We start from the raw sequence: 27,597 nt of genomic DNA, 5'->3' as shown, positions 1-27,597 counted from the left end.
GGGAAGTATGCAATTTTTAGATGCACCCAGTGACTCTTGAATGAATCAGCGTTGTTGCATGAATCGGTTGAGTGAATAAGTCAACGACTCACTCATAACTTGTTTTGTTTCTGAATGAATCAAGTATTTTGAACGTAACCTGCAGAAAGCCACTTACTGTAATATACAGTGTTAATGTATCTAGTTATATGCCAACCTTTCTTTCATCTCACATGATGAGTTAATTTAATCCCAAATTAATTAACCCTGTCTAGGTTTATTTTGCAATCATCAGCTGCATTTTCCCTTACTGCAAAGTTTTAATTTTAAAGTACACCTGCATTTCTGCTCTAGCTGCAGACTCGAGAGCACAAACATCTCATATTTACCTCAGTATTTCCTCTGGGGCAAAATATTCTAAATCAGCATGAAGACCCAACGTTAAGGATCCCAGTGGTGCCATTATCTGCTAGTCTGCAAGAGTAAATCATTCAAGGCACCTGATAATACAGTTCGATTTCAGAAGAGCCTGTGTTCAATAAGGCCGAGCTCAGTATGGGACTACATTTAGAAAAATTGAGAGAGCAGTTTTGATAAAGCTGTCAACTAATTGACACAACAAGGGACATTCTGTCATATCATTACACCACTAGAGCTCCAGACAGAGGACTTGTCAGTTTCTTCAAGAGGGCAAAGCTGGAAAATCTGTACATCTGCTCTTAGCCTTTAACAGTGTTTTAACAGAGCTTATCTTTTTCTCCCATGCATGCAAAGTTATCTTAGTCTCTTTTATCGTTACTAAGCTGCTCTTAGCAGATTAACAGCTGAACATTATGAATCTACTAATAAGCAAATTAGTTAAAAACCTTGTTTTTTGTGCATTCAAATGGTACTTTTTCAGATTTTTATGGCACAATTTTATCCTTGAGAAAATACTGTAAATATGTGTTTCTTCACAAACTTTGTCTCAGAGGTTGTTGTTTTTTTTATTTGTATAACATTTTAATAGGAATTTAATCAAATAAATTATAACTATTATTCAATATTTTTCTTTTTATCAAACGTAGCGTCAGTTCTGGCAGGTCATGTTAGTCAAGCTCGCATCAGCTGAATCTCAGCTGATCCATGTCTACCTATAGGAATACGACGCCTATCACAGAATCTACAGTATATATAAGCTCCTTCAGTATTATCAACATCTAACGCGTTTCTCCGGAGCTAATTACCCTCCTCCATCCCCAGCTCCTCTCTTCAGTCAGGATTTGACATTCTGATTCCCCTCTGAATAAGACTAAATTCTCAGATATGTTGTACATTAAAACATTGAATTAATGATATCTGCAATACATTCATGTTGGTTCTGTTCTGTTTACCCTAAGGGGTAAATCGTTGATGATAGTGGTCCTGACAGAAGTACTATGAAGGTCACATAAAAACTTTTACCATGTTTTCAGCATTTACTTTTGCTATTCTTCAAATGTCCTTTGAAGTAAAAATCAACATAATTTTTTTGTGCACCATTTGCAATCAAGCTGTAATTTTGTCAAATTATTAGTGTACAAATATTATGCAATTTTGTGTTTATTTAGGATATGTGTAATGTTAGCTATGCATTAGGAAAACAAAGCAACATGCCATTTTATTCCCAATTTTTAAAATGTCATTAACATCACAGAAAGCTGTTAAACACAATACATCGTTTAAGATGTTTCAGTTACTCTATTTATTAAAGCTCTAATAATACAACAGACCATTAACCAATGTAAAATAATCAAATAAAAAACAAATAAAAAAAATATAACAAATGAGATAAACCACACAAAGAAAAACAAAAGTGATGAAACAGGTGTGATAATAATGACACTGTTGTAACAATATTCATGACATTCCGGGAAAAAAGGACCAAAATAACAGATACATTAACATTGAAAACTAAAGAGATTGGGTAAAGTGTTGTGGCGAGCAGGACGAGGCCGTGAGAGATACGAGACAAAACAAAGTATGAACCTCATCTCTTACATTAGACCAGACATGAGTTCTTGACTGGGCTGTTCCTCTTTTCCATTAACCATTTGCCTTAAAACATGGTGCGACAAGTACAGAACAAAATCATTACCTCTCACAGAAGACAGAACTACTAAAGTTCTAAAATTGAGAAGTGTGAGCGTGTGTATTTTGAAAGTGTGAAGGAAGGGTGTTAGACTGTTGATTATTTTTTGTTCTTTTATATTTTTTTTCCACGCTCTCAGAGGCACAGAACAGACTTGTCATAAATTAACATCCAGGATCTTAAAATAAACTTGGAAAGATCACATAATACACAGAAGAGCACACACAGATAGGAAAACGGTTAATGTTCCTCTGCATGTGACCTTTTGTGTACCCTGAATGTAAACATAATCAAGTGTTGTTATCTACCATACAGGTCTCATGCATTTGGGTATTTGAATTAGTTTAAAAGCTTCCAGCATTTACCCCAATCTCCATTTAATCTCATTTGAAGGGTATCCAGCAAAGTAAATGTTGTTTTAGATGATGCTGAAGATTCTCCACATTTCTTTAAAAGCTGTTCTGTAATGGACCTGTTTTCCATCAAACCTCTTTGATATTGTAACAAGCCTGAGATTGGCAGAAATGTAAATGCCTGAAAAGGAAAACATTAAAAATGCCCCTTACAAAAATGTACTGTCATAGTACCATTGTACATTGCACTCCTATACTTTAATGCCGACTGATTAATGATTGATTTAATATACCATGATATGCAAAGGTACTTCAAAGAATACCATGGAACTGTATTATAGATGCATTAAAATGTCTGTGCCTTTAAACAGAATATGTTATCAGGTAGGTTGCTATAACATATCGACTTGAACTAACCTCCTTAGAAAAATTCTCTTTGATCTGTTGCCGTAATGATCATTATAGAAGCTGCATATAAACAAATATGCATACTTCTGTACCATATAGTAACTGATTACATGTAATCTGGATTCCGTAATCAGATAAAAAAAAATGTAGTAATTGTAATTAGATTAGATTACATTTGAAAATACTTGACTATACAGTTACTTTTTTATTGATTGCATGATTACCTGTTATTCTCACAAAGGAATTATTAATTGATTCCCCCTACTACCTCTTTTTTATCTTTTAGATTTTCCTTTTTTTAAAAGTCTACTACTTATATGTGTTCAGAAGGTCTTCCAGGTTTGTGGAAATGCACACACAGACCAGCCACTAGTCATGTGTCTATCACTAAAAACTGAGACCCACACAGTATTTGATCACTGGATTTACTGAAATCATTTCACTTTTAAGAAGTGTTTTCTTAACATTGCATATCTAATCAACTCCTGATGAACACATTAATTATCATTTGAGTTATCACTCAGTGAGTCATTTAACCTTGTATTGCTTTCTTTAGAAGGCTTTTGTATTTCAAACACACATAATTTTATATACATTTTTGTCAGCTGAACTTCTTTGACCTAATACATTTACTTGAAGTACCCCTGAGATTTTAATTTAACAAGTTAGGTCAATAATAATATTAAACCAATAAAAATGTGTAATGTAATAGATTGTTACTAACTACAATTTTTGTCACGTCATTTGGAATCAGTAACTGACTACAATGTGTAAGTATTCTACCCAGCACTGGCGAAAAACAGTATGTATAAACGGTAGTTTGTCCAAATTCACAGCATTCATAAAACAGTAGATAAAACCCGGATTACCTACTATCTACCTCTGAAGAGATTCTGCATTCAATGGAGACTTTACTGTCCAACTGAATGGCAGTGAAGCAACTGACAATGTAGGCAATACAGTATTGTAATATTGCTAAAAATGTGATAATCCTAAAGAGTAAAATAAACATATTAAGTGAGTGAGTTTCCCCAAAAAAAGCCAAACTTAAGAAAAAACATGAGACGTGTAATGTGTTAAGAAAAATCTAAATAATCAACAGAATATTCTTATTACATACACATAGAACATAGTTAATAACAGTTGCAAATTAAGTACTTATTCAAAAGAAGTACCTCTTCAGAGAAAATGCGATTTTGGAATCAATTAAATAGAAAATGCCACTTGTATTTACATTATAAACTAAACATGTTAATAGATAAATATAAAACTTTGATGCCACAGGAGTAGACCGAAATGGATTGCTGTAATCAACACTTTTATCAATTAGTTACCTATATCTGCTGTAATTGTAATCTCGTTTATTTATTGATTAACCGCGCAGCCCTATTGTGTGGTGAGTAAATGAAGTGCAGCTGTAGTCCTGAGAAATTCTGTGAGCTTGGAGGACTGATGAAATTCTTCACGGATGAACACCCTCATGTATTATAAGAGAATCTTTCATGAAGCGTTTGTTCTGCGGCCTCTCCTTTCCACAGCCCTTAATGATGTTCTCTCACTGCACTCCTCCTCTCTTCTCTTCCTGTGGCCTTCCCTTTCTCTCATTTTTCTCACTATCTCTATTTCGCCCCTTTCTTCTTTACTTCCTTGCTCCCTCTCTCTTTCATTCTTTCTCTCTGTTTTCATGAATAGGCTCACTGAGGCGTCAAGTGCAGGACTAGGTCTGTACAGACCTCAAAGACAGGAAGAGAGAGATGACAGATGAGGAGGAGGAGAGTGAGAGAGTTTGGGTTGACATGAAGGGTCATTGCAGTGCTCTCCTCTGAACTGTGAACATTCAGTGCTGATGGCAATGACAAAGTGGCATAGTTCATAATGCTATATGAACATCTGGAAAGGAGATTTCTTGTTTTGAGATTATTTCCAAACTGGCTCCTATTTTGTCAGTCGATCAGTGGTGCTATTGTAAAGACATGAAGGACAATTAAAGCTGGGGTAGGTACTGTAAGAATGGTCTAAAAAACTTATTTTTCATATGTTTAAACTTTATGTATATATCAATACATAATTAAAATGTAAGTATTCTGAAAAAGAAAGTATAAAAATCGAGTGTATGTAGACCTCTAACGACTGTTTTAAAGACAGCTCATTATTTCCATTCAGTCCACCCTCTCCCTTCTGGGGTCCTTCCAAAGCCACGCCCCCAAAACACATGAACGCGCGACTCCGACAGCTGAGCTGGAAGACGCATTATTTACCTGAGACGAGCGGAGAGGAAGGAGCGCAATGCATGTAGCATCATGTCAGAATCACATGTAATAAAAAAATCTAACTTTATCATTATGAATATAAACAAATAAGATTTATTTTAGTAGCCTACTCACTATCAAGCTATCATATCGATATTGGTAAAGTTTAAAATATATATTTTTTGATTCGCTAACGAGCTAGTTTTAACTATAAGGCAAAGCTAAAAACAGGTTGCATTGATACACGTTTTTCCATTTCCATTAGTTGCACTGTGATGAAGATGAATTTCGTGTAAGATTCATAACATATAACGTTAGGCCTACTAGCTGTTAAACATGTATTTTGTTATGTAAAGTTCCCCCCACAGCGGAGCCTGCCGTGAACGCGCAGGCTAGTAAACATGCAGGGTCACCGATGACGACGGATAAACAGTTATGGCACATTCACTGGTAGGGACGAAATGCTTTACATTGACTGGCCTGCCCATACTTGGTTTGTACAGACTACAAACTTGGTCCTCAAATCATTACGTATTATGCAATACATGTAATGTAACTTTATAACGTTGCACTCTTTCTATGAGTTATAAATAGCTAGTAAGATAATATCACGGTAACTAACGTTGCAGTAGGCTATGTAAATAATTATTCTAGCGATATGTAATGCTAAATAAGGTTTGCTAGTACATTATTTTAGCAACATGACAAGCCAGTGAATTAGCAGGTTTCAATTGTTGCTTTGCACAGTGCGTGACATTTTATCTGTATGTTATGCGGCTAGAGTTTTAACACTGAGTCAATGGGCTCCAACGGGCTTGTTTATCGTCATCGGTCTTTTTCCGTTTACCTGTCTTTGTTGTATGAGCAGGTTCCACTCGAGAAATTGGCAGTTTTGGTTGTTTGTCCGCCATTAGCACAGCTGCTCGGCACACCGGCAATCTTGATTTTGAATGACGGTACGCGCTGTGCAAGAGAGGGGCGATCAGCGCGTACGCGAACTTGATTGACACTGCTAAGACACTCCTCCTGGCTCTGAAGGCATCTGATTGGTTCTTTACACTCGGACCGAGTGGCAGTGATTGGTCAGAGTTTTTACTGTCCTGCAGCTGCTACAGAGGTCTGATTGTTTTCATTCCTTTTTCTGAACACATAATGTATTGACTACTCTCAGGATGGAAGGACCATTTCACCCAGTATAAAAAAAAGTGTTTCTGAACAGGATTACATACCCTAGCTTTAATGACTAAATTATTTTATTAGAATCCATTGTAATTAACGGCAAGTTAGTTGTTTTTTTTTGAAAACTGAAATCTCTATAAATTATTCCATAATTTGTATTTTTCTAAAAGGATACTTCACCCAAAAATAAAAAATAAAGATATTTTGAAGAATGTTTCAACTGTTGTTGTCCATACAGTGAAAGACAGTGGGATCCAAAACAACATTTTTGTCCATTGTATTGGAAGATCTTCCACTAAATATTCTTTAGGGAAATTTTACATTTTACAAAAGATAGAAATGAAAACAGACTTGGAATGACGCAAGAATGAGTAAATAATTGCAAAATTTTCAGTTTCGGGTGAATTATCCCTTTGACTTGGAATGATGGAGAATATCCTCTCATTGTTTACTCACCATCATGTTGTTCCTGAGAAATATACTGGCCATATACTGGCCGATCTTTTTAATGCAAAGGAATCCACGAGATTATATATATTTTTAAATCAACTAACGTAAAAAAATGATTGAGTCAGATCTTTTCAATTAATCATTTGATCTGATTCACCAAACCAAGTTCTTGAGTTTGACTCAGTAACTCACTGCAATTTTGAAGTTAACAGCTCATCGTGGAACAGCATGAGGGTGAATAAACGATGAAAGCATTTTCATTTTCAGATGAACTATCCATAAAAGTTTTCTAAAAGAAAAGAAAAATGTACTGTTTTTTATTTATTTGCCCCAAAGACGAAGTCAATTGCAAAACAAATACACCATTACACATAACGTAAAATAACATATGCTATCGATGGCTGGTACAAACCAACTCGGTTACGATTCCCCAAAATATAAGCACTCTGTACTGATATCTAAATGTCACATGTAACCGACTGAGCTTAACTCACAATGAGTCAAAGTGGTGAGGGAAAAGCCTAACAGATAATGACAATGAGGAATGCCATCTGTACAGTGCCTCCTTGAGCTGCTGGTGTTGCATCAGACGTGCTTTACAGGTGAGACATTACTAACAGAATGTACAGCAAGAGCACAGCCTGGCAAATCAACTGCTGCCATGGATACAGGGACTTTGCAATCTCAGACAGACAGTTAGCTAAGACTGGCATTTATATGATTCCCTAGTATGGTTTCATTAGTAGAGAGACAGAGGGAGAGAGAGCAGATGTTTGTGCACAGAGAATTGTGACTTACTGTCAAACCTGCTATGAGTCTCTCATTCCCCCCTTAGTGTTCTGAGCTGGAGTTCTGGTCCAGTCACACACTCAGACAGCTGCAGGCGTGTGTGTGTGCCGGCTTAATGCCTGTCATTTATTTAATAAGTTGCTGGTGATTATGAGACAGACCCGGGAGAAATCTGACAGGAACGAGGGTGCTGTTCTTCCTCGAACCCTAAAGTTACAGGAACACTCCAGAGGAATAAAGACACACATCTTCCTGCTCTGGACTCATGTGTGCTTGTGACTGTGTGGTAGATATAAAATGAAACAGGGTGCATAAGAAAAGGAGAGAAAGATGGAAGGATGATGAGAAAACGATGCAGAAAATTGAGAGGTCTTATTCCTTTCCTGTTCCTGCAGTTATTTACTTGTTAAGTAGCCATGTATATGTGGGATAATGCAGTCAGTCGGTCACTATTGCAAAATAAATTCATTAATGGTGATACAAGGCCTGATGAACTTGGCAAGGGTTATTTTTCATTATGATCGCTAAGATACTTTACATGCTGTGTACTGTATATACAACAAACAAATGCTGCTTTCACATAGGCTACTTCATTTCTTTTCAATGGAATCAGAGACATCTTATGATGACTCAAAATAACTTACTGTAGTAAAAAGGCTTTTAGTGCTATATTTTGAACAGTATTAATTTCAATATATGTTGAGAATAAAACCTTAAATGGATAGAAGCAAAGGAATCCCAAGTCCAAAAATTGAAAACATTGATCGGAAGAACAAGGAACTGATATGACATACAAAGAGCTGGATAAAAGCTTAAAATAAAGGAAAAAGTTACAATATAGCTAAATATGTTATAGTCCATGGAAAAAGTACACTGTAAAAAAATCAATAATGTTGATAACTTATATGATCAATAAGTTATGACAACATATGTTTTTACATTGCTTTAACTCATCAAAATAAGTTAAGCAATTTTCAACTTTTTATACAAGTTATAGCCTACAAGATTCAACTCAGTTTTTAAGTCAGTTTAATGCATATTAAGTTGAAATGACTTAAACATCAAAGTAGATTGTGTATCATTTTTTTACAGTGTAACTTTTAATAATAATAAATTAATAATAATACACTACCGTTCAAACATTTGGGGCCAGTATAGATTTTTTTAAATGTTTAAGAAAGAAGTCTCTTATACTCAACAAGACTGCATTTATTTATTTATGATTAAAAACAACAGTAATGTTGTAAAATGTTTACTACAATTATTACTACAGTCTTCAGTGTCACATGATCCTTCAGAAATCATTGTAATATATTTGGTGCGCAAGAAACATTTCAATGTTTCATCAATTCAGAAAACAGTTGTGCAGGAAACTGTGATACAATTTTTTTCAAAGTTCAAAAAGATATTAATTTGAAGTAGAAATGTTTGTATCATTATACATTTACTGTCGCTTTTGATCAATTTAACCCTCTGGTGCCGTTCAAAAATGTTTACTTTTTTCGGAATGGTACGAGACTTGGTAAAGGTTTTGGCACTTGTGTTCACACAAAAAAAACATAGACATGATTCGAAAAGGGTAAATGGTCCTGAAAAAAATAGTCATACTTGTATTGTTCGCATCAAAAAATGACCGCATTGGAAATGAATGTTGGTGAATTTCATCTATTGGAAACCATACTGCGCACAAACTTATTCTTACTGAAAGCAAATTTTTTGATATATCAAGCTCAAATTTGGAAAACAGCTTGTTTAGATTTATGGCTTTGATTTTCTCACAGGTTTAGAGTAAAACGTGTTTTGGAAAATATATATTTCATATAAAAATATAATATATATATTTTTCCTAACAATAAATGTGTTGGGAATTCCATGTCCATCCTCAAAAAGTGAATAAATGGATTATAACTACAGCATAAATGTACTTTAGTACCATAAAATCTGCTAAAAAATACAAAATATTAAATAAAAAAACATTATCAAACTAAATATAGTACAATCATTTCATTGAAATAAAATAAAACATCATTCATTTTTGACTGACAAGTGAGCAGTACTAGAGGGTTAATGCATCTTTGGTGAAAAAAGTATTCATTTAATTAATGGTGCTTGCCATACTGTTTAGACTTACAAGTAATACAAAATAATTGGCTTAAATCAATATTTCATATCCATGTATGTATTATAAGCAGCTACAGTATGTAATAAGTGGGATAGTATACAGTTAAGACTGTACCTCGTTTCTTACAAATTTCATGTGCCCTAAAGAAGAATGCAAAGAAACGTCCCAAAAATGTCAATTACCTCCATTAAATATGCAGCACCTCTGTTAAGGCAGCATTAACAGCAGGAATTCTTCGAGAAAAAGTCAAAAAACAATCCTCCATCTGCTCACATACTTTCCCTCTCCAAACGCTGTCCACTCATTCAAAGACTCGCAATAATGATTAATTGGCAGAACGCACTAGACTTTCAGCTAATGCACCTGCTACCCCTGACTGTGTCAGAAAGAGAGAACAGCGGGCACCAGATGTGAAGCCTGCGTCCACCCCAACACACAGCATCATTTCAGACTGACCCACTTTCAGTTTTTAACTGTAATTGCTGCTTGGAAAAATTAATCACATCCAAAGATGTCATAAATAATTCTTATTATTTGCTGAGAGAGAGAATGTGTGTCTAAAACCCCAACATCTAAACTGATCTGAACGTTCCCTCACTATTTATTAATTGTAAACGAAAGGAAAGCCATTGAAGAAACTGTGAATCAAACACAATTGTTTAGTGATGTTCAGTTGCCAAGCAACAACTCCTACATGCATCAACACTGTACCAATGACAATCTGAATGGAGAACTACAGAAAATGAAGAAACTGTTAGGAAGTGCATGATTCTAGTAGAGAAAATGTATTAAACTGTAAATGATTAAAAATCAATATCATAATAAAATTTCTAAAGTTATCAATCTCATTCTCAGCTATTTAATGGAACAGTTTAATGGAAAAGTTACAATTTTCTCACCTTCATGTCATTCCAAGCCAGTAGGCCTATGCTGTTATTTTATGTTACACATAAAGAATTTTGAAAAAATTTACAAAATTGCAAATGGAGAAAATTGTCAGTGAAATATCTGTTCCTCACTTAAAGCTACAGTATCACATGGCTTAAAATATTTGAAATAAAACATGAATCATATGGTACTTTTATATATATATATATATATATATATATATATATATATATATATAGTCTTTTTTTGGAGCTTGACAGCCCATAGACACTATGAACTGTCATAGTATGGAAAATATGTATGTGAAATTTTTCTAAATTCTCTTGTGAAAGAATGACAGAAATGTTGTCTGAACCCTTTAATATAATGTCAGAAAGTTAGTTCACTGTTAAAGGAATAGTTCAGCAAAAAATTTAAATTATCCCATAATTTACTCACCCTCAAGTCATCCTAGATGTTTATGACTTTCTTCTCTCAGCCGAACACAATCGGTATATACGTCGGGTCAGAGGTCACCCTTCCGCCAGAACTTAACTCTCTCCTGAACGCGCGGACGGCTGTTACCGGAAGACAGTGATTATAGTTTATAAAGTTTTAAATATGGATATTTTTCTTACAGAAACACATGGCTTTGCTTCAGAATCCATTTTTTTTATGATGGATGGATGCGCTTTTTGGAGATTTAAAAACTCGATTCTATTAAGTGCCATTACAAAGCTGGGAAAAGCCAGTACATTATTTAATATAACTCTGATTGTGTTCGGCTGAAAGAAGAAAGTCATATACACCTAGGATGACTTGAGGGTGAGAAAATTATGGGATGTTTTTCATTTTTGAGTGAACCATTCCTTTAACTGCATATAAATGCATGTGGAATTGTACACAGTATACTTGCAGGTTTGTATTTGTTCTCAGGGGAGTTTTATTATTTTATTTTTTGAGAACTATCAACCATCACTAATTGCACCCTCCACTGAGCCTCTCTGCAGCTTTTAAGCAAGAAAACAACACAGGCATCACAAGTTTCTGGAAAACAGGCCAGAGGCAGATGATGGGGGATGCTGTGTGCGTTCTCCTCACAAATCTCAATTGATCAGCCTTATGCTTGAATTTTGTTCTCTGTCTATGTTCAGAACTCATCTGAACAAGTATGGAGTCAATTTAATGCCACATAGTTTTCCAAAAGAATAAAGTATCGCAAAAGAAAATAAAGTTTTGCAAAACAAAAATATTTTTTGTTATAAATAACCGTTTTTCCTTTGCGCTTCACTTTTCTCTGTGTTTCTCTTCATGGCGCTGTTTTAACTTGGGGGTGGAGTCAAAAAACCCCGCGAAGCCACGTCATCATCAGGAGACGCAAATCGCAACAGTTCAGAGTCACCATGGCAGAGCAGAGGCATGCAGGTGGATTCCAGGTATGTACAGTTGATTGTTTCCCTTTATTTCACGAACATTAAAACGTGCATTGTTTTTGTTTTGTTTTTTAAACTAAATGCGAGTAGTATTAACGGCGTTTGCCAAAGTTTAATTGCTGGTGACGGTCTTTTCATCACGGTTGCTGTGTCATGCACAGGTGTACAGGAATGGTGACTTGCCGTGAAGGCCTTATTGTGCCCTTTATTCCCTGCTGTCACGTCTCGGCTCCTTTATCCTGAACTCAGATGCCGCTGACTACTCAGATCGCTCTTTGTGTATTTTGTTAAATGGTGTAATTGTTGTTGTCTACATTAAATGTTATTGATGGGTTGTTCTTTGAGCTTTTGTATAGTCTCTTCTTATCTTTAATAAAATTTATATTTTTCTGTATCCACGTCTCCCACCGATTCACTGTGAACTAACCTGTGTTGCCTTAATAGGAAATTTAATTTAGTATTGTCCCTGGCAAGATTCCAGGGTGGCGTAGTTGCTAGCTGTCAATCTTCAATCCCTCCTTGTATCGCCACATATACATTTCATAACCAATTTAAGACATTGTTATTTTGTAGGTCGGTGGGCACAATGATGCCACCAGGGTTGAATTGGGGCGAATGGTAATGGATAGACTGCTCTCCTAACTCCAGTGTGCAGTGAGTCGCCAGCCGCTGGACTTAGATTACTTGCAATTTAGATGCAGTCATGAACTTCTTTTCATTACATCCATCCATAATCAAATTACAATCCCAGACGGACTCCTTAATGAACTATCCAACTTAAAAAACAGTGGAGAAGCAAGTGGAAAACAACAGTGTACCCATAACTGCCCTTGAAGTGCAATTTGGAGTGAAGGGACCTCCTGAAGGGACTTTGTAGTGTAAGAATATCATAATCAATAAAAGTAAACAAAGTAATCAATCAACAGCATAAAAGCGGATATCTAGCAGATGCAAACTTTTTCCAACATGTTCACGACCGCTTAACTGATCCCTAACTTCTTAAACTTTGGCAAACGCCGTTAATACTACTCGTATTTATTTAAAAACAAAAAAACAATGTACATTTTAATGTTAGTGAAATAAAGGGAAACAAATCAACTGTACATACCTGGAATCCACCTGCATGCCTCTGCTCTGCTAGCCTGGTAATACCAAACTCTGCTACTTCGCTTTGCTTCGTAGACAGAGTCTGGCATGGCATAATTGAAAAGCATTGTGGGGGGGCGCTTGTCTGAAGTTTAAAATCATTGGTTACCCGTAAGCCAATCCCATAACGTTTGGTTATAGCGTGTGTTATGCGCATGCTCAGCCGCATCTAACTTCCACTGTAAACACATGTATGATGCGAAAAACAAAACCATCGAGCGAAATACCGGAGTGAACATGGCTGTGAACGACTTTTGCAGATTATGTGAAGTAAATCTACGCATCCACGTTACAATCAGCGTCTACGTCACGGCTCTCAGCCCGCCCTCTGTTCGTTGATTGGCCGGCTGTTTTCAGGCCTGAGGAAAACGGTCGCTATCTCAGACTGAGTACAGAAGCGAAATGAAATTGAGCGGAAGTACGAAGTCTGACGTAGTCAGGCTACTGCTCTGCCATGGTGACTTGAACTGTTGCGATCTGCGTCTTCTGATGATGACGTGGCTTCGCAGGGTTTCTTGACTCCACCCCCAAGTTAAAACAGCGGCATGAAGAGAAACGCAGAGAAAAGTGTAGCGCAAAGGAAAAACGGTATTGCGAGCACACACTTGACTGAAACGCAGAATAAAAGCAGCGTTGCAAATAACTTAGTAGGTGCGAGTATGGAAAATATGTTGCAGAACTTTATTTTATTTTGCAATTATTTTGCAAAAACTAAATTATTTTTGTTTGCAAAACTTATTTTTTTCTTTTTTTTTCCCCATTTGCCATTCTTTATTTTTGTAAGCAAAATTTTTTTTTTTTTTTTGCTCAATACTTTATTTTTGTTTTGCAAAACTTTATTTTCTTTTGCGATACTTTATATTCTTTTGCAAAACTATGTGGCATTATATTGACTCCATAGACAAGGACCTGAGCTTCGGATGTCATTCGAATTTAGCAGGGCGTCAATAAAGAGTTCTAAAGTGCTCACTCACCTAATAACAGACTCTATGTTAAACAAGGGTAGAACAGCCATCTGAGACTCTCTCAGTCCTTAGTAGCCTAGCAACCAACGCCAACACAGTTTGCCATTCAGACCAATGCGTACAGCTTATGGAAGTCCTTAAGTCATTCGTAGGTGAGGGGAACTGTGTCTCATTACCTCAGGCGAAGAACGAGGTGTAACCTGAAAGTATGTTTGTGCAAGTGCTTACCTTTCACATGAATGGGTCAAGATGCAAACAGAATAAACCAACAAAAAAAGTGTTAAGATGAACGTTTCTGATCTAGTTGCCATGGTGATGTTCAGAGCTGAGGTGTTCCTGAATGTTAAGCATCTCCCATTGCATATGCTAATTTAATATGATAACACACAAATGCTATATGCTAATTCCTCAAAAGAAGCCTCACAGACCTGATCTGAATCCTGCATGTTTAATAAAAGATCTCTTCATCTTCTCAGATCACTGTTTGTGCCAAACATCTTCATGCCTGAGGGAGCTGGACCTGAGCCAGAGGTTAAATTCAACCTGTGTTAGGCTGCCATTACAAGAAACATTAAAGTGAAGTTCAGCTAACAGCCAGCGGCAACTGGATTTGCACAGCACTTTACAGCTCCATCACACAATTCAGCAGAGATCCACAGTGCAGCAAAGCTGGAGAAGCTTCAAGGAGGGATTTGCCAGGAAAGGAGATGGTTTTATCTGGTATAATGTGCGAGCAAGATAAGCTCAATGTATATTGCACATTTAAGGATACTGTATATACATACAATATACTGCAGTATATGCACAGCTGTTTGGCTCAAACTGTTCTGAGTAAAACATTATTGATGGAGGCATGGCAATGAATCAAAAATGTAAACCAATCAGAAACACCAATCCAGAGCTGTCACACTGGTTTTCAGACAATTTCAGACTACCTATTTAGACCAAAGGGTCAAGGTTTGGCTTGTTAGCACGGCCCAATCTTCAGGGTTGTGCAAAATTCAGAATTGAAGAAATGACTCTTTTTCACATCTTGATTTGGAATGTGAATGTAACAAAGTTGGATTCCAGAAGTAAAAATCACATTTATTTTCTCCATAGGGGACTTGATTTTTTACAGTAACTTATAAACCTTTAAAGCCAGACCTTCTGCGAGCTCTGAGGTTGGTAATCAAAAGTATATGGTTTTGTTGAAGCCATCAGCCCACATTATTAAAGCTTCATTTTTAAATAATCATGCTGAACAGTGAAGTCCTGGTGAAAAACTACACTACCCATGATTCAGCAAAGAAGTCTCCACCAGAATTAAAACAAGCAAAAATCGGCAAAATAAATTTTAGTGCCCGTCCACTCCCATGAAGCACTCCCCATGCTATGTAAGCATATTTAGCATTTATATGCATATTTAGCAATAAACATAAATTGTGATGTTGTTTTTGTAATTAAATTATGTCATTCCCAATGCTTTGTAGGATTAGTTCTGTCCCTCATTAAAGCCTTTAATTGCACAAGGTGCTTCTCATTTCTTATGTGATTCCTCGCTTCCTAACTCCAACCCCCTTAGGATGCGAGGGTCAGGATGCAAGGAAAGAAAATGAGAATGGAAGAATTGAAGAAAAGCTTATTGGAACATGCCCTGTTGAAATATTTGAGATGTATGGTTTATTTAAATTTCAAATGTAAAAAATAGATTTTTTTTTAATTAATGTGACAGATGTGAAGGGAAGGAGAATTTATACATGCGTCAGCTTTTTCGACAAGAAAGATTTCGCTATAGGACCCTTGCATCCTTGCTTATAGCTCGTCTGGAAGCTTCCTCACTCCTCGTTCCTCATCAAGGTGCAACTAGAGAATTGATATGTCCTTCAAGATGGCTTACTTTGATCGGTTTCCGAATCCCAGGCTGGAGGACGGAGGAACGAGTAAACAAGGAAGGATCCATTTGAATATTGAGAAGTACCCACGGTCTTGTACCTTTGTCTTTTTGTCAGATTTTCCAAATACCTTTTTTGTTTCAAATTAAAGTTTGCAATGCTAACACTGAATGCTTTAGTAAATCGGGCCCACATGGTACTGGACATATTACAAAAGAGTTGTGCACTAGCACTGAGAGAGCTCCAAACCCAGCGCACACACAGCTCTGTGTTGTGGGTGTCTCCCGCTGTCTGTACAGATGTTCAACAGGCTGATATCAGTGAGCCCTGTGTGGATACAAAGCTACTCAAGTGCAGTGAGCCATACATTCCTCTAGTTGACCTTAATTCACCCGCCTGCTTACACACACGTGTGTGTATGTAAAGATCAAAAACCTACGTATATGCTTTCTAACAAGCCCAAGTGCATAAGTACAGTACATATAGCATATTGACTGGTGGCTCACAGAAATATATACAGTATAAGAAAAATAAATAAATATATACAGTATGTGCATATATACATGAATATTGCACAGGTGCAATGTATATACTTTGTTAATGTTCAAAAGAAAGCCACACACACACACACACACGGCTTCTTTTCACCATTAAATTTTTTTTTTCAAAATTCATGATCTCGTTCCCTAATTTTCTCCCCATTATTTCCTCACCTTTATGTTATTCTAAACCCATCCCATACTGACAAATTTTTTTTTTTTTTGGAAGAATTATTGTGAAGTTCTTTCCATAGAATCACATTTCTATGTGATCAGAACTGTCAAGCCCGAAAAAAAAGAAAAGAAAAAAAAAACACTATACAAGTATGATAAAAGTAGCGACTTCAGATTTGAATTTGTATGGTACTGTTATACTGTTGTTTTTAGTCCTTTTTTGGAGCTTGTCAGCCTCTGGTCACTGAACTGTTCTTGTATGTCAAGAGCCGCATGCAATTCCAACAATTCCTAAAGCATTTCTACCTGGAGTGTGTTCAATGGAAAACTTAACAACATGAGGTTGTGAGTAAATAACAAAATTTTCATTTCTGGGCGAACTATTCCCTTGATAATAGTCTGAATTATTTACATAATGTAACAGATTAAGCATGCATTATACTTGTGACACATAAAAGAACCTCACCAAAAACAATGCCATAAAAACTTTCTGATCTACCACTGTGCTATGATATTAGCTGCAACCCTGTTAAGTGTAACAGCATCCATTAGCCTGGGTCCTGCAGTGGTTCTGGTAGAACAGGCAGCATCTGTGTGTGCTCAGACACATCCAAGAGGACATGGAGAGATTAGCAGTCTTTGCTCTGCCATGATTAGTGCTAACAGCCATGCGGCAGCACACAAGCCTAGCATCTGTTCCTTACAACAGCACTCCATTCAGCTTCAGCTGGATTCATTAAAAGGGGGTTTCTTCATCGTTTACTCTGGCCTGAGCATCAAAAGCTTTTCTGGAAGCCTGATTCAACTATGACAACTATGGCTTTCTGCAGACCATATCACTTGGTCATAACCATAGACTGTAAAAAATATGGACAAAGCGTCTGTGACGTTACCCATAGACTTTCTGAAGAACGGTTTTGAAGCCGTTTATGGGGGGTATGGGCGGCGCCATCTTGGAAAATCTTGGGAAATCCTAACCCCGCCCACCTTCTGGCCAATCCATATATGGGTAAAGGACGCGAGTCCGGTTATTCTGCAAATGGAACAGCGCGCGTCACTCAGCTCGCTCTGCTACTCTGGTTATCTCTATGTATATTTTAGGCAACAATAAAACGAAATAAGTTATAAAACACCACACTGCCTCTTTTCGTTTTCATTTAAAGAAATCTTAAACATTATAGCCACACAAATGTTGTTCAGGCAACGCGTATTGATTATATTCACTGCATATAACGTTAGCCTATTTATAACAAAACGAAATATAAAACTAAAACTCAACCCAGTCTCTTTTTGTTAAATTTCAGTTTTATCAATATTAGCCATTATAAAAGTATAAGTAAAAGGTACAAGAAGCTATACAAATAAAGCAAACAATTCAGTCTAACATACAAAGTCAGCGCTCTAGTCTAACCATACAACGGTAAAGTTAATTAGCTTATAAAGTTATGAAATTTCACTTAACTTAGCCAAAACGATTGGCCAGGGAACAAATTATAGATTCACGAGACCAAAAATCGCCCGTTAGATATACACAAGACGAATTATATCTCATGTTTAACCACTACAGAGACTCCAGAGTCAGAGGCAAACGTCAGAACGACTAGCCGAGGAAAGGCTGTTCCCGGCGGGGTACATGAGCGCCGAGCGCCCGGTGATCTCACAACCTGGCATCTCACAACCTGGATAAAATTTTCATAAATCTTTATAAATAAACCACAGATTTGAGCTTTAAACAACTACATTCTCGCCTGAAAAACTACATTTCATGATACAAAAACAGTAGTATTATATTTCAACTGTATATTAAAAAATGGCGCTTCTTATGTTGTCATTCTCCTTGGCGCAGCCTATGCTCGTTATCAGCTGTCAATCAAAGTTAACCACGCCCTTATTTGGCATACATTTTATATCTAAATACTATCTAAACTAACGAGTTAGAAAAAAATTCACCCCCCTCACAGTTGTCAGGCACTCGGAACCTATCGAAAAATACAATAAAAGTCCATGGGACCAACCTGTAAAAACATGAATTTATGCTGTGAAAACGGACATTTTAACATGGGGTCTATGGACATTTGCTCCCTTTTGGGACCTGCCCCTAGCGGATTTTCGATGTATTGCAGTTTTTCGCACTTCCGGGTAGGCTTCATTTTTCAGATTAGAATGTTGCCCCTTGGTCATAATATGATTTAAAGCCCTTCTCAGTGGGAGTGGATAAGAAAACAAATTAATCAAAGTTAATCTAAATGGAAAAAAAAGTTGTGTGAATATTTAAATATTCCATATGATCTGATCCAACAGACAGACCGAGATAGATAGATAAAATAAATATTGCCTTGTTCTACACATTACAGTCTTGATGGAAGATAATATCGTCAATTTACTTAATATCAAACATTATACTATATGAAATATCACAAAAGTTTTGATGAAACAGCTTTGTTGATTAGAAAGACTATGCAGTTTCACACATCTGTTATGAACGTTGTTTCAGCTGGTTCTTCCTGCAACGACTGACGCAGCATTTTTTCAGAGTGGCTTTCTTACATTCTCAATTAAGACTCCAAGGAGGTTCCTCACTGCACCAAACTCATATCAGCTCAAACAGCTCCTCGGGGAGCTCATGCCACCCTCCCAGTGGCCAAATGTTATGGAAGGCATAAAACTGTAAAGGCTAAAAACTTGTAAACTCCTCTGCCTGGCTGTCTTCTGCCTTTCATGTTCACAAATTAAATGTATGTTCATGGTAGATGCTTTCTTATCAAAGTGAAGCACAAGAAAGAAGTGCAAGTAGTTAAAAACACAGCTGGGAATTTTCACAACTTTATTTAGTTGCGTCAATTAAGGTATTTCAGATCAAAAAACCTGCATCTTAATAATATATTAGTAAATTAAGTTACCAACAATCTTTAAAAAAATACACCTCCTTTCTATATAAATTAGACACAGAGATGTAAAAATGGCTTATATCAAAAAGATCATAATTATTTTCAATTTAGGCATCATATCATAATGTACATGAAAATTATCATTATGTTTTAGATTTGCTAAAGATGATATTTTACAGTGTCATTCAATTTTAAAGACTGACTTTTAAGCACTGATTATAAACAGATACTATTTGCTAATATGGTGACAATATATTTTACATCAAAAAATTCAACCAAAACTTCTGTATACAAGTGAAGTACGAAGACAGAGTTATCATATCACGGAATATCATTATGTACACAGCAGTGAGAAAATTGCAGTGCTGTTAGAGGAATTTGGCAGACACATAAGTAGGCTATTTTAGAAGGTCAGTAAGTTCAACTTGAAAATTTAAGCCTGCTTTTAACTGTCATTGTCTGATTAGTGTTCTGAAATGTAACCAGAGCACAGCAAATCCATCATTCCTGTTTTTGACAGAGAAGGAGATTAGAGGAGAGGTGGGATGTGTCACAAAATTTGTGGTTTTTAAATTACAAATGCTACGTGCTGAAGTGCCTTTTGCAGATGGAAAAAAAACAAGAAAACAAGTTTTCTCTCAATGCAAGAACTTCCTTAAGTTGTGACACGTTTATCCCCAACAGAGCTGAAAGCAGTGAGATATTTTTCCCCCTCATTTGAAGGGACATGGAGAAGAAGCGTGTCAGATTATATCAACATCCTATTGTCCCTGTTACCAGTACAAACTTTTCCCTAGAGTCACACAACCATCCAGAAGACAGAACGGCCCACAGCCGGGTCACACACACATCAATAAAATCAGCATCTGAAAAGAGGTCAAAATAAGCTTGACTTGATAATCAGAAATGACTTCAACCCACCCGCATCCATGACACCGTCAACCGTTTGCTGAAACCTTATCTGAACTGAAGCATTTCTGAACAGCTCAGGCTGATTTATTGGCATAATCAGCAGTGTTACAAATGACACATGCACTAAACTAAAGAGTTAATCACTCTATCATGCATTCCCGAAGATCTAACATGATCTATTTGGCCCTTGCAAGGTCAACAGAAAGCTGTCATCCGCAGAGCCCCAGAGCCCTAATAAATGTCTCAATTTATCAGTCTTCAGCTTAACTGTGTGGGTGTGTATGTGCTCTCTGGAAGGCTGCAAGCTGCTGCTTCTCTGCGTCCGTTAGTATTTGCCTGTTTCATAAACATGGCCATGTGGCTCTCGCTGTGCTGCTGCTGCCCCACGCGGCAAACCACTCAGCCTCTTATTTCCCAGCATGCATCTGGCAGCCGTCACAAACTATCTCAGAGAGGGGGGCTCGGAGTGAGATGCCAGAATGCGAGCCAACTTGCTTGTCCTCCTGACTTTCACGAGGAAATATATTTATACATTTATGCTGTTAAACTCTTAGCACACAAATACATAACACTGGTTCAAAAGTGTCTGTGTGTGACGATAATAACTGGGGTGAGGATGATGACTTCTCAGATGAAGACGAATTTGTAAACTGTCATAGCGTGCCTGGATTAAAGGAGAACTCCGGTCAATTTTAACATTGAGCTCATTTTTTTGTACATTTGGAGTGCTGTCAATACAGAGAACAACGACAAAAATCGGTGTTGCGTACACCGAGTTATTCTATTTTTAAAATTTGCACCCTGTTGACTTCAATGGGGCAAGTACTAAACCTGCTTTTAGCCTCTTAACATCCTTGATGTGTCATTACAAGTGCACAGAAAATGTGAGTGATTCCTTCTGAGTGAACACGAGTGAGTCTGACTGCAGTAGATGTGAAAGATATGTATAAAAATGATGTTATTTAAGCCAGCGCAAATACCTTTGTTTACATCCTGTTTTTCGGTTGAAGTCCAAAGTAGTCGATTGCAGAGTTCACACGCATAGGTTTAATACCTATGATCACGCGCGTGAACTCGGCAATCGACTACTTTGGACTTCAACCGAAAAACAGGATGTAAACAAAGGTATTTGCGCTGGCTAAATAACATCATTTTTATACATATCTTTCACATCTACTGCAGTCAGACTCACTCGTGTTCACTCAGAAGGAATCACTCACATTTTCTGTGCACTTGTAATGACACATCAAGGATGTTAAGAGGCTAAAAGCAGGTTTAGTACTTGCCCCATTGAAGTCAACAGGGTGCAAATTTTAAAAATAGAATAACTCGGTGTAGGCAACACCGATTTTTGTCGTTGTTCTCTGTATTGACAGCACTCCAAATGTACAAAAAAATGAGCTCAATGTTAAAATTGACCGGAGTTCTCCTTTAAGAAAGAGACAGCAGTTCTCAATAACTGTAATAAAAAATAAAACAAAACATTTCATGTTTATGTGCACAGAAACGGTTCTCACACAAAATGTACAGTATACTAGAACAGGAGTGTATACACATAAATCACACATAAATGTATTGATAATACACAACACACACATAGATTTATTCAAATGTTGATTAACCCGAATTATTCTAAATGATGAAGCACGCAGCTGCGGTTAATTTGCATAATACGTGGCCACATTCTTCTATATCTGCCCATAAGGGCTTTCAGCACAACCTGTACAGTCATTCATCACTCTTAAAAGAAAATCTTTACACTCGTGCCCCAGCGAACACTCTTTACATATGCCTGGAGTACAAGTGAGCGCTGTCCCATCCCAGATTGGGATGAGTGAAAAAATCTTTGAAAAAAGATATACTGTAGAGTCACTAAATTATTCAGTTTTTAAAAATAATAATATGTCATTATAATAGCATTTATTTCTGCTTAATACGTTCAATTCAACTGATTGCAGTTTTAGTTGGCTGGCTCTAAATTTTAGGGGTTGATAAGAGGTAAGATCAAAAGTCTCACTCTCACCAATGCTAAATATAGTAAAAAATATATAATAATAATAATAATTAAAAAAAGCAATATTGTGAAATAATATTACAAATAAAATTTCTTCAAGATTTATTTATTGAGTAGAAAGCAAAACACCTTATATACTGTATATATTCAAATCCCTTCAAAATAAAGTGCAAGTTATAGGGAAAACTTAATAAAGTACAACTTAAATGTTAAGTAAAGTGCAAACTTACAGATGAGTCATGATTCTGACAGCATTCGCACAAGGTCTTCCGCAAAAATACACTCATATGCACATTTAGTGAATGAGACCCAGTGAGAGTAAATCTATCGTAGCTGTTGAGGCATGTGTTGTCTCTGAAAAACAAATCAGAGCAGAATCAAATTTTAGATGCCCTGAGACAGATGACATGCGACAACAGAATAATTAGTCATGAGAGTAACTGCCTTGGGAAAAGCGGTAATTACAGAGAAAGACCAAAATATCCCCCAATGTGCGGGAAAACTACGTAAATATTTAAACAAAATAGATTTGTCAGTTTGATTAATTTAAAAAAAGGACTATACCTCAGTTTAGTTGGGCTCCTGCAGCCTTTATTGGGTGAAGGATATGTGTGGTGTCTGTCAGGAGTTAGTAAACAGCAATAAAGCACAAGAGACAGGAGTAGCGAACTTCATCCATCTTCTTTACTCATTTCACTCCACGCATCTAACACCACACAATAGCCTACTTCAAAATAGTAGTCAAAAATGTACAATTCACTTACGAATACAACATTTTCCCCTCTTTTAAAGGGGATGTATAATGCTATTTCATGCATTATGACTTATTTAAATTTTTAAAGAGTTAAAGAGCCAAATACACTCCTTCAGGATTTGTATAAGTTTCAAAAAGTTTTTTTTCGAGTATGGCCCTGTATGACTTCATAAAGGGTGGAATTCCTTGTTTGGGCACTTCCCCTGGAAGACCACATGCACACATCAACCAGAGCAAGAGCAAGAGTCACTAGAATGAATGAATGAATGAATGAATGAATGAATGAATGAGGCATTTATATATATCGCTTTCATATGTACTACTGTATACCCAAAGCGCTGTACAATCATGTCAGGGGATCTTCTCCTCAACCACCACCAGTGTGCAGCATCCACTTGGATGTTGCGACGACAGCCACAGTACAACGGCGCCAGTGCGCTCACCTCACACCTCATATAGGTGGAGAGGAGAGAGAGTGTTAGAGCCGAACGTGCTTCGTTCGGGTTACGGAAGCTGTCGCCAGCGCTGCCCTTTTGTTTTTAGACCACAAAATCAGTGTGTTTTTGGTTGTGAGGGAAAGATAACCTTGTTCGGTTTCCCAAAGAACCCAGCATTAGGGGAACAGTGGATACAGTTAGTTTTTCCGGGGCAGCAATGGAGTTGTGCAAGTGTGGATTTGCAGATCATTTGAAACTGAAAGATGGAGCGATAAAAGGTCACGGTCATGAGTCGGAATTGCAGGCGGTAAGTAACGTCAAAATGTCTGTGTTTTGTTGGCAATTGGCGCGTAAGTGCATATAATGTAAACAACACAAACGTATAGTGAATCAAAAGTTATCCAGGGATAGTGTGTGGCTCTTTAGCTCCGCCCACAGCACGCCTCCAGGAGCTCGGCTGTTTTCGGAAAGAATCAGTACAGCGTATCTGTCTTTAATAAATCTGATAAAACTAATGTGTAGTGAGCAGAGTTCTCAGTCGGAGTTGTTGGTGTGCATGAAAATGCAGTGAGATGGAAAGCATTCCATGTCTTTCCATCACTAAGAATGCATGTACCCACACTCAGTCTTTTGGCAACCCGGGAAAAGATCAATAAACTATCTGTGTCACTTAGGAACATGCAACGGTTTCCATACCCTCACTTTATCCCACTCATAGAAACAAAGAGTGCGAGCAGTGCGCTTGGCATCGGTGTATTTGTTCATTTTGTGTTGCAGCTGCGTAACCCTTCGGCAAACAGTCATGTCAGTTTGTGGGTGCACAGGAGCAGATGGCAAAATAGACAGCCTTGTGCACATTTGCCTGCCTTATAGATGCTGAAAGGGTAAAGTACCAGTTGCAGCATGTGGAGTGGCACAGTACACCTGAAAAAAGTTAGTTACCACAGGTTTCCATGGCTTTTGTTGCTGGATGGCCATTTGGACAGTGTGCTTGAGTTGAACCTCTCTACAGCACCATTAGATGTAGGGTAGTAAAGAGAGGAACGTACAACATCAAGAACCTGAGTATCCATCACTGGCCTCCGATACAGATCACAAAGGCGTTGTTTGGTTCTCACCTCTCCCTGATGTCCTTCGTGCACATGGAGACCAGCACAGATTGAAGAGCAGCAAGTGAAATCAGCCATGAGCCTCGGACGATAAAGTTGTCCTTCGGAGACAGTTCTAATCGCAGTTTATAGTATGGCAACATCTCAACGTCCAGTCCCTTGGTTGAAGGAGGCCAACGATTAGAAATCTGTGTACGAAGTTTGGTTAGAGCAGGACAAGAAGCACATGCAGCATCAGCAGAAGACAGAGAATTACAGGCAGTAGATAGAAAAGCAACAAACTCCTCATCAACAGTAACTGGAGCTACAGCATTATCTGCAGGAGAAGCAGGTAAGGGCAAACCTGACGGATAAACAGCAGGGGCATTTTAAATCGCCTTTGAAGATTCTCCACTGAAACAGTATGACTTAAGAACAGCAGGTTGGTTTGTTGGAAGTGACACTTGTCTTCATTGAGCTGCAAGCCAGGAGCTTTTAGTCGTAGTAAGACCGCTTGAAGTGCTGTTTCAGGCATGATATGTCATGTCAGAGGATGATAATGTCATCCAGGTAATTTTAAACCCCTGACAAGCCAGTCAGGATGATGGTCATCATCTTCTGAAATGCCGCAGGCAATGAAGCAGAGAATGAATCTGTAAGCAACACGGAAAAATGGAACAGTCCGCCATGAGTAATAAAGGCTGTGAGGTCACGTGAGGTCAGTGCACTGAAAGATTGGCACAGGAGAAGCAAGCACAGGAAGAATATTAGGAGACAGGACTTGATTGTTTTCAGTCCTCACATGCAGTGCAGATATTAGATCCCTCCCCATGAGTCGTGTCCCTTTGTCCACGATGAAGAACATCGCAGGAACTTAGTAGTCATGTAAGGAAACGTTCACTGACAAACATCCAGCCATTGGAATTTGGGTTTTTGAATAGATCGCAAGCCTTTGCAGATTCAAGCGGTAGCAGATTCAATCTGGCTTGATATCGTAACAGCTCTGTACAGTGTGAGATCAGTTTCTAGTAAAAGTCTTTCACATATTAGTGGACTAAGCGCATTCTCTACTAACTGATTGCAAATTATTTCATCAGTATTGACAGCGAACTCACATGAAACAACAAGCTCTCGCAAAGCAACAGCGTGCTGTAAAACGGTCTCGTGAGGCGCATGAAAGCGGTTATGGAAGGTGGGAAAAACTAAAAACTATACTAACGGTTACGTCCTGTGATGTATTTTGCACTGTTTTGTGGGCAGTCTTGTGTTTTTGTTTTTCTCTGTTATGTTTTCTTTTTCTTTTCTCTTCTACGCTGCTGCTCTAACTGATTATTAGCTTTTGTTATTATGTTAGCTTTTGGCAAGGAGTAGGAATTCAATGCATCCTTATACGTCGTACCCATGTTAGGCAATGAGTAGAAAATCTGTTGTCTCTGTTCTGTGCCAAGGCAGAAAAGCAGTACAGCTCGCCATCTTTCATCCAGCCAGGCATCTCCTGTAGCATCAATAACCCATAGATAATTTTCAAATATTTTCAAATAAGTGAAACGGCATAGCAGGCTCACCAGGGCAAAGCAGGTTAGCAACAGTTATCTTCGTGACCAAAAAATGCCTAATCCTCGCTGCCCAATTTGCAGTATCTGTCAGAAGTTAATAAGCAGCAAAAAGCACACGAGACAGGAGTAGCGAACTTCATCCATCTTGTTTACTCATTTCACTTCCGTTCTCCACACATCACTTCAAAATAGTAGTCAACAATGTACGATTCACTTATGAACACAATAATATGATTGTCTGCAAAACTGTGTGGTACGATTTTCTTTCTTGCTCTGAAGCATGTCAAATAACTATTTTCTTGCTACCTGAGTTTACACTGACAGAAGAGAAATTGTATTACAGCCAGATTCTAAATTTGACAAAGAACATTTCCAGGAAAAACTATGAGAGGGAAATGGCATTTACTTTATTCTTACTCTTGAGGTGTCAAACAGCAATCTTTCGTGCCTGAACTCTTCAATATACTGGAGGAAGTGTATATTACTGTGGTCTAAAATGCAGCTCATGTTCCAATATGGCTAGGGTCAGATTACCAGTATATGGCCAAGACCATTACAGCCACATCGATTGCTTTGACAGTGCTTCTATTGATATGGTGTTTTACTCCACTTTCAATATGTCTCACAAGTTTTATATATTATCAGCCAGTGTCTGTGTGTTAAAGACCATTTGGAGTCCTTTGGGGCCATGAAAAAATTGTATCTACTGTAAATAGATTTTCAACTAACAATTGCATGGTGTCTCTTAATAGAACATATGTTAGGGCCTCCACCATTAAATATATTGTTTTGGTTACACTTTATTTTAAAGTGTCTGTGTTACAGTAAAATTATACATTTAAGTACTGAGTAATTATACTGTAATTAACTATATGTACTTGTTTTAGGGTTAGGATTAGGGTTTGGTTAAAGGTTAGTTGCATATGATTATGCATAAGATTTTGTTATTACTACAGCTACTACATGTAATGTGTGATAAGATGTGTAAAGTGTTACCATTATATCCATCGGTATGCCCAAATACTGTGTGCTATTAATGGACTCCAGATCATAATAAAAACGGTCTTTAGTGAACTGTAATTACAACAATTTAAGTGTAGCATTCTAAGCCAGCGGGCTAACGGTCAGATAATTGGTATATTATCAACTCGTTAAGCTCAGAGCTTGTTAAACCCCATGAAATCGATTGACAAGCACAGATTTCCTTAATTTGTTGATGTATTTCCTATTGAAACAAGAAGTTGGGATGATACATCAAAGGAGAGGTATTTTCATAATAGAAATTAAGAATAAAAATACTAGAATTAAAAT

At 37.3% G+C, this 27,597-nt stretch overlaps 1 protein-coding gene across 5 annotated transcripts in view; it reads right to left on the bottom strand.

Annotated features, from left to right (window-relative positions):
* dlgap2a (discs, large homolog-associated protein 2a) overlaps window positions 1-27,597 on the bottom strand; it is a 147,807-nt gene that overhangs the window by 82,596 nt on the left and 37,614 nt on the right. The gene's annotated exons all lie outside the window — the stretch shown is intronic.

The sequence above is a fragment of the Squalius cephalus genome (assembly GCF_949319135.1).
Source record: "Squalius cephalus genome assembly, chromosome: 20".
Taxonomy (NCBI): Eukaryota; Metazoa; Chordata; class Actinopteri; order Cypriniformes; family Leuciscidae; genus Squalius; species Squalius cephalus.
This window is presented reverse-complemented; position numbering and strand designations above follow the sequence as displayed.